The sequence below is a fragment of the Mastomys coucha genome, unplaced genomic scaffold (assembly GCF_008632895.1).
Source record: "Mastomys coucha isolate ucsf_1 unplaced genomic scaffold, UCSF_Mcou_1 pScaffold22, whole genome shotgun sequence".
NCBI classification, from domain to species: Eukaryota; Metazoa; Chordata; class Mammalia; order Rodentia; family Muridae; genus Mastomys; species Mastomys coucha.
The window spans coordinates 106,902,915-106,911,903 of record NW_022196905.1 but is presented as its reverse complement, the minus strand read 5'-3'; the positions used below and the strand labels follow the sequence as shown (position 1 = coordinate 106,911,903).

The following is an 8,989-nucleotide window of genomic DNA, read 5'->3' as shown; positions in this document are numbered from 1 at the left end:
TTTTTTTTTTTTTTTAAAGATTCATTTATTTATTTTATGTATGAGTACACTGTTGCTCTCTTCAGAGACACCACAAGAGAGCATTGGATTCCATTACAGATGGTTCTGAGCCACCATGTGGTTGCTGGGAATTGAACTCAGGACCTCTGGAAGAACAGTCAGTGCTCTTAATCGCTGAACCATCTCTCCAGCCCCCCCGCCTCTGCTTCTTAAATGTTGGGGTTAAAGGTTTGCACCACCATGCCCAACCTTATTTTTATTTTCAAGTAGCCTCCTCAGTTTATTTCCTTTCAATACACTTTATTTCAGGCAAAGTACTGTGTGTGTGTGTGTGTGTGTGTGTGTGTGTGTGTCTCTGTGTGTCTCTGTGTGTGCGCGAGGTTGACTGCTGAAGCTGGGGCTGCCCACATGCTAAGCAGATGTTTCACCTCTGAGCTGTATCCCAGCCCCAAGTGGCAGATACAGTTCTGTGCACCTGGCTGTATGAGAAGGGTCTTTGAAACAGCTGCTGAGGTGGGAGGTCAACCATCCTTGCCTCTTGCTCTGTGTGGGAGTGCAGTGCCTGCATGGATCAAAAGTGAGCCAGCTCATTGTAAAGTGCTTGCCATGCAGACCTGGCCACTGAGGTCAGTCCTCAGAACCCACAAGGTAGGTTGTGAGTTGTCCTTTGACCCCCATATATGTTCAAGTAGCACACATGCCTTTGCAGTCACACTAAAAAATTTTTTTCTAATTGTAGAATCAATTTTAATGCCCCTCTTATCAAATAAGGTGTTTGAATTCCAGCTAGAGTTGTCCTTTGGCTCCATCCCTTTTTCCTGATTTAACTGGAACTGATACTTCTGGCTCAGACAGTGCATCCCTGAGTGCTCTCATATGTTCCTGCCTGCATGTCTAGACTCTAGCTGTATTCAGGAGAACTTTTAAAATGCCAAAGTGATTGTGCCAGACACTGGACTTCTCAACAGTAGTGTGTGTGTGTGTGTGTGTGTGTGTGTGCGCGCGCGTGTGCACGTGTGAGAGGGGGGGAGAGGAAGAGGAAGAGGAGGAGAAGGAGGAGGAGAGAGAGAGAGAGAGAGAGAGAGAGAGAGAGAGAGAGAGAGAGAGAATGAGAATTAGTGCATGTGCCTCCCAACCTTTTGCATGTATACAAGGTGAAATCCCTAACCCAGCCTAGAGCCTTGTGTGATCCCAACATGCTGATGTCTTGCTCTTAGCTCCACCCTCAAGCTTTTTGAAGCCATCTGTGTTCAGATTTCCTGGCCCTTGATGTCCACACCCCATCCCACTACCCTCCTCCTGTCTAGTTCAAGTCTGCCCATGCCTGGAGTTAGCTTCTGGGACAGCAGGTGCTTGTCAGTCCTGCGGTGTCCAGTGTGATCCAGGCACATGACTGGGGCCTAAGTCGTTGTTGAAGAAATAAACTAGAAGGATAAGGACCTTCACATTTGAGTGTTATATGTGAGAGCCTGTAGATGCTAGAAATGGATTTGTTCTCCGTGACCCATACATGTTTTCCTAGGGAGGTGTGGACTGATGGACAGGGTGCGTAGACTTGGGCTTTGCATGATGATGAAGAAACAGTTCATTTTTTTATTATAGTTTTCCAACTTATAGCTGAATAAACAATAACCAGAGGACCAGAATAACTTAGGCAGGTAAGTGACAGTCAAGTATGAACTTGTCTGTTACCAGAACCGTAGTGTCTTTATTCACCTGCGACTTCCTGTGACTCCTCATCAGGAGTGTGCATGCACAGGATATTAGCAGGACACTGGACGTCTTCAGCTGAAGCTGTGTCTTTAGGAAGTTCAGTGTCTGACTGCACTGCCTGCTTAGCCTAACACTCCCAGTTTTCCTGCCTCAGCATCCTGGGTCACGCCCGGCTTCTTCTTGTTTTGTGACAATGCTAATTGTATCTATGGCTGGTCTTTCAACGTTCTCTATAAACATGCCTTCTTATTTTATCATATTATTCAGATCAGGGAATCCTGTTGTTTCATTTGTTGAAACAATAAAATTTCCAAAGAATTATTAAAATTTTATTGCGAGAGAAACTTCATTGACTGACTAATGAAAAACAGACTTAGCAAGTTTGGACAGTCATATTCAGCCTTTTTTCCCTTCCCTGTTGTTGATAAGAAAAGTAGGTCATCTGTGTAGCAGAAGTGTTCTGAAACACTCTGGGCTGTTCATATCCGCCGAAGTTCTGCACTCAGCCTGAGCACTCTTGGGATCAATTTGGTTCTTTACAGAAGCCTCTGGGAGATGCATGCAGCCATGGATGGTTTCTGGGCTGCCACCATGTATTCTCTGGGGCAGGGAGAAGCAGAGCTGTCTTCAGATGCAGGCGGGGAGAGGCAGATATTATCATAAAGATACGTGATAAGCAGAGATTAGGAGAGGGGAGGGCTGAGGACACGCACCTTCTATGTTAGCTCTGTAATAAGAGTACGCACTGTGATGCTGGAGAACTAGGACTATCTCCTAGCGTCCTGCTTTAATAATTGCAGAACCTCTGTGTGTCACTCTGTGCCCTTCCTTAGGTGACTTATAATGTCTGTAATGCCCCTTGGGTCTTCAGAGGGCCTCTGGATGCAGTTATGAACATGAGTTCTGTCTTCAGAGGCGCTTCATGCACATATCACCCAGGTTCATTTCCTGTCGTAGTGATGGGCAGGCATTTGCATGATATTGCCATTTTCCCTGATTTCTCAGTAAGTGCTCATGTTTCATTTCAGGTAGGCTCTAGCTTTTTTTCCTAAAATGAGTACGAGTTGTAAAATATGAAGGTTTCAGAAAGCTTCAGAAAGTGTAGAGAACTATTAGCACAGTGTAGCCTTTAGAGATTGCATTTTAATGGATGCATGTGCACGCATATGTCTGTGTACATGCATGTGTATACACATGTGCATGTGCATGTCTTGTTTCTAGTGCTTTATGATCATTGCATGATCTCAGACAGTTGAATACTTACAAAGCTTTTTAAATCAGAAGTGAGGATTTACTTCCTTGGGTGAGGCTCACACTTCTTGCTTCATCTCATATAGCTTATCCAGAACGCATTCTGGATCTTGGCTTTTCCATTTGTTTTTATGCTCACAAAATGCAGGCTCAATGTAGTTTCATATTTAAAAATCACAGAGCCAGCAAGTGGAATTGTGGCCGTTGAGGCAGCATCCCAGGGAAGGGCTCCAAGGAATGTCGTCTACTGACTGAGAAGCAGAGGGGATATGTGATATGAAATTTAGTGCTGAGAAAGTAGGAGAGCCCCCTGGCCATGCACTGTGGCTCTGGATCACTGTGACTCGCAGTAATTTTTCCTCTCTGGGCTGAAAAATGCAGAGCAGGAGGCAGGTGCTTTGCAGTTCTGCTTCAGACTTCCTGTAGCCCAGGCTGGCCCTGAAACTGCAGTTTAAATCTATTTTTCTGTATTTGTTTCTAGAAACATTTTAGAGCCAGATTGAATTGGGCTTCAGAATTGAAACCTGTGTCTGCCCAGACTGTCCGTCTCTCCCTGGCTGAAAAGAATTTACTTGGAGGCTTTCATGGGTTTTGACTGTTCTTAGCATTCTCTGTCATGATGTGCTGAACACACAAAAGCTCATCCTGTGCTTGCAGCATCTGTGTTAGGGAGCCAGCAGTCTCCAGCAGGACCACCTTCCGCAAGTCCAGCAAGTGTAGAGCACAGAGCTCCCTCCTACCCCTTTCCCAAAGCCGCGGCTTAGCTGATCTGGCTGTGTGTAATTTGCTGTGCAGGTGGTCCTCTTTCTAAAACAGTTTTTATTAGATAAGTACCAGGATGCTCTGCAGTTGAGAGCACTTGCTCCTGCTGAGGGCTTGGGTTTGATTCCTGGCACCCACATAGTGGCCTGCAACCATCTGTAACTACAGCTCTAGGGGGTTCTCACATTCTCTCCTGACCTCAGGCACCAGACATGCATGAGGTACACAGACAAAACAACCTACACATAAAACATAAAAACTAATATATATTAAGTTAGGCAAGTCTTGTTTTTTTTGTTTGTTTGTTTTTTAAACTAGGTCTAAGACTGGCTTAGAACTGCTTTTGTAGGTCAGGCCGGATCATGAACTCACATGAAAGCACCTGTCTCTGTCCTCGGGGCTGGGGTTAAAGGTGTGAGCTACTATACCCGGCCGTTTTGTTTGTTTGTTTTCCCCTTTAAATATCTCCCGTGACTGTTAGTGTTGAATGCAGTGAAAAATGTTTGATTTATAAGGATTCTTTGAGCATCATTGATAGACAAATTAAAAGGCAGCCACCTCCTATCCAGAAATGATGAGTGTTGGATTCAGTATTTAATCAGGAATTTCCTGCGTCTACTTGATCATTTTCTCTTGTTAATATGTTCCACGTGGGTGGACAGGGTTACTACATTTCTTACTTCTTAAAAGAGACTCCAGAGTTTAAGACATTTGCCTCAGCTGTTACCTTACTGGGTTTTTTGTTTTGTTTTGTTTTCTGTTGTTGTTTTTGTTTTTAATGTTTATTTATGTTTGGCCTGCATACATGTCTTTGTACCACAAGTGTGCCGACGGCATTGAGTCCCCTGGAACTGGAATTACAGGCAATTGGGAGTCATCATGTGGGTGCTGGGAGTCAAATGAAAGTCCTCTGGGAGAGCAGCCAGTGCTCTTAACTGCTGAGCCATCTCTTAGCTCCCTACTGTTCTTTTAATATAACACATCCAGTCTGCGTTGCAAAGTGCCTGTCATGAAAACAGCAGCTCCTTGGGAATTTGGCCTGTCCCTCACAGAGGCTTTGGAACCTCTCTGTGGTTGCTGCTGGCTGGGGGAATGTTGGAGGCCTTCTGCGCATTCCTCACTGATGCACTGGAATGGCGTCTGCAGAGCTGCTGGCAAGATTCTGCTGATGGGAGCTTTCCTGTGTTTCTCACAGGATGTATTTCCTTTCATACGCACCATAGAAATACATCTGCGTGACTCTTTAGACAGTGCCTCAGTAAACAGGAAAATGTTGGGATGGTGGCGACAGACGGAGGAACATTTACTCAGGTGCTTCAGGGATGGTTTATTCTCTGCTGCTGCAGTGTCGCCTTGGTCTTCTCTTCTCAAACGTCACTGTTCTCCCTGGGCAGTAACTGCAGAGCCCTGAGATGTCGCTCACTGGGGCTGGCAGAGCCATTGCTGGAGAGCCAGCCTGTAGCTGTGAGGTCCCTCCAGGTCGGTCCCGCTCCCTTACTTGGGATGTTCACCGCAACACAAGAAAAGCTGTTCCCTGTTTCCTTGGTGTTGGGTATAATGAATAGTACTTTTCAGAGTTTAGGTTTTCTTTATTTGGAGTCAAAGCTGAGGTATATATACTGTCTGCCTACCAACACGTTGTTATGACAAAGGATGATGGCAAAGGCCTGGAGTGCCAGCACTTGGAATGCCAAAGCAGGAAGACTGCAAGTTTGAGTCTAGCCTGGGCTACATAGGGAGACCCTGTCTAAGAAACAAAAGCCTGTATTACCGAGCAATCAGTTCTCTTGGCTTCAGCCATACCTAGAAACCAGGGCAGAGATACAAATGGCCATGTTTCTGAGATGGACGCCGGCCCTAGAAAGGACGTTTGGTGTGGGTCTGGGCCTCAAGCTTCCTCTGTACTGGACTGTTCAGGTGTCCTAGGCAGGGTCACTATTGCTGTGAAGAAATGTGTTGATCAAAGCAAACTGGGGAGGAAAGGGTTTATTTGCTTACGCTTCCACGTCACAGTTCGTCATTGAAGTCAGGACAGGAACTCAAGCAAGGCAGGAACCTGGAGGCAAGAGCTGATGCAGAGGCCATGAAGGGGTGCTGCCTCCTGGGTTGCTCCCCATGGTTTGCTCAGCCTGCTTTCTTATAGAACCTAGGACCACCTGCCCAGGGATGGCCCCGTCGACAATGGCTGGGACCTCCCCCATTGATCACTAAGAAAATGTTCTTGCATACAGCCCTATCCTCTGGAGGCCATATTCTCAATTGAGGTTCCTTCCTCAAATGTTCATAGTTAACATAAAACCTGCAGGCACTTCAGGTAACCCAAGCTAACATCAAATTTGCTTTGTGGCAAGGATAGCCTAATCTTGCCTTTGCCTTTCAAGTGCTAGGTTACAGGTGAATGATATCACATCTGGCTTTTGTTGGTTTTGGTTTTCTTTTTGTATTTTATTCTTCTTTCTCTTTCAGTGCGGTCACATCTGTAAGTCCAGGGTCTTACTGTATAATCTTGGGTGGCGTGGAAGTTACCATGTAAACCAGGCATTCCTTGAACTCAGAAATCTACCTGCTTCTGCCTCTGAAGTTCTAGGACTAAAAGTGTGCACCAGCTAGATTTTGTGGAAATTAAAAGGCATATTTACATTGCTTCCTACTTATTGGAATTTGTTGTGAAATCTGTGGAACATTTCCTTAGTTTGCTCAATGGCTTAACTACACCATTTTAAATAGTTTTGTGTACGCATGTGTGTGCATGTGTGCAGTGAGTGTGCAGGTGCATGTATGTTTTCAGGGATGCCATTCTTGAGTGTTTTTCCTTGTCTTTTTTTTCCTCCTTTTTTTGACAATTCCCCAAAGCTGGCACTGGCCAGCATAGATCCCTAGCACTGGGTTACAAGCATGCCGCCATCCAGCTCTCTTGCAGCAGTTCTGGGGACAGTGTCAGCCCCGCTCCTTATGTGCCAAGTGCTCTGCTGGCTGAGCTCTGCCTTGCTGGCCTATCATTTTGTTCCTGACTTCAGGCTGATCTTCAATTCTGACTTTGGTCTTTGTCATGATTAGCTCACTGCTCTCTATGTCTGAGACTTACTCAACATCTGCAAAGACAAGGTCACATGCAGGGGTGCAGGTGCTCACAACTTGACAGACCTGTGAGCAGCTTCTCTGTGGCAAGGTGTTTAGAATTGTATTTGGATATCCTTGTTCAAGACTACTTCATTAATTCTTTCTCATACAGTTGGGAATTGGCTTCCTTTACAGAATATTTTAGTTTTTAAATTTATTGTTTGATCACTTAGACGAGAGGATTTAAAAAAAATCCAAGTTTGATAAGACATTCAATTTATTTTTTAGTTTGTTTCTTACATCTTAGTTTTCCAACTGAAGTTTCAAGTGCCATCCGTCAACACCGGCGGCCCATGGAGTTCACTCTTTAGAAGGGTTTTCAGATTTGTCTTTGTTCAGAGGGTCCTAGTGCTGCTGAGGTGGGAAGACACAGAGTTTTGTAAAGTTCTCAGTGACCATGCTCTTTTGTATGAAAGTTATACTTGGGGCTGGAGAGATGGCTCAGCAGTTAAGAGCTCTGACTGCTCTTCCATAGGTCGTGAGTTCAAATCCCAGCAACCACATGGTGGCTCACAACCATCCACAATGAGATCTGACGCCCTCTTCTGGTGTGTTTGAAGACAGCTACAGTGTACTTATGTATAATAAATAAATAAATCTTTGCCGGGCACTGGTGGTGCATACCTTTAAGAGGCAGGCGGATTTCTGAGTTCGAGGCCAGCCTGGTCTACAGAGTGAGTTCCAGGACAGCCAGGACTATACAGAGAAACTCTGTCTCGAAAAAACAAAAAAAACAAAGAAAAAGTTATACTCATGTCCCCTAGTCAGTAGGGCATTGGTTGGGATTTTTCCCACTGGGTAGGGAGACTTAGTGGGCTCTTAAATAACAGTTGCTAGTGTTTACAGATCAGTGAGGACTAGAGTCTGTGCCAGATGCTGTACAGATTAAAAACAAACACCTTTATATGTGTTAGAGCACAAGGCACTGTAAGGCCCTTCCAAAGCTCAGCCCACCTGACACCCTACAGATCCCCAGCAACCCGCACTACATCAGCAATTCTCTTGACTGCTGGTTTTCATTCTGGGGTAAAGGACTCATTCATGGATCATTGGGTTTTCACTTCCCAAGTGACAGTAATGCCTTGCACCTTATATGTGCGTTGGACAGATGCATGTCCCTCTGAGCCTTTGATCCATTTGGGGAATAGTTCTGGTTATATACCCAGGGTCTTATATATGGTAGGCAAAAGCAAGATTTCCTGTATCCGAGATGTCTTTGAATACTTCATCTTCCTGCCTTCATCATGTCTGGCAAGTCCACCTTTACGCTTTTAAATTCTCCCCTCTACTCTGTCTCCTTTTTAATAAGTTCTTTATATATTTTAGATATTAGTGAGTGCCTTAGTAGATTTAGGATACACAACAAATGTCTGTATATATTTTTATTTATTTTAGTTAGTGTGTGTTGATATGGCATGTGTGCCATGGTATATGTATGGAGGTAAGAGGCTGACTTGGAGAGGGCAGTTCTCCATCTTGCTGAGCCCTGTCAGCTCTTTCTCTGTTGTTGCTTGTAGAGTGTCACACTTGAGCTGCTTTTGCCATCCAGGGCCATATGTTGTTTCCTTCTGGGAGCTTTGTAGTCTCAGCTCGTGTCTAGACTCTTGACCCATTTGATCACTAGCATCTTTCTGTTTGCTTGCTCTCAGGGCTGGCCTGCTGTATCAGCATCCTTTGTTGACACTTCATGTCCCATGAGTGGTTTTGGTTCCTGTGTTGAAATTTAGTTGGCTAGAGAAAGTATGGGTTTACCTCGGGACTGAAGTTCTTTTTTTAAATGTAATTATTGTTGTTGTATGTTAATGTGTGTATACTGTGTATATGTGTGGGCATGTATATGTGTACAATGTGTGTATATGTGTAGGCATGTGTAGGTATGTGGGGGGCACATGTTTGTATATGTGTAGGCATGTGTAGGTATGTGGGGGGCACATGTTTGTATGTGTGTACACTGTGTATGTGTGGACACGTGGGGGGCACATGTATGTATGTGTGAGCACATGTACAGAGATCAGAGGACAACACTGTAGACTTGGTTCTCTCCTACCATTTTCACATGTGTTTGGGGACCAAATTCAGGTCACCACCCTTGTGCAGCAGGTCCCTTTTCCCTCTGAGCCTCTCTCAGGTCACCAAGCTTGTG

The 8,989-nt window shown here is 44.9% G+C and overlaps 1 protein-coding gene across 1 annotated transcript in view; it reads left to right on the top strand.

The window, feature by feature from the left end:
* Coro1c (coronin 1C) overlaps positions 1 to 8,989 on the top strand; it is a 65,146-nt gene that overhangs the window by 15,863 nt on the left and 40,294 nt on the right. The window lies entirely within an intron of this gene.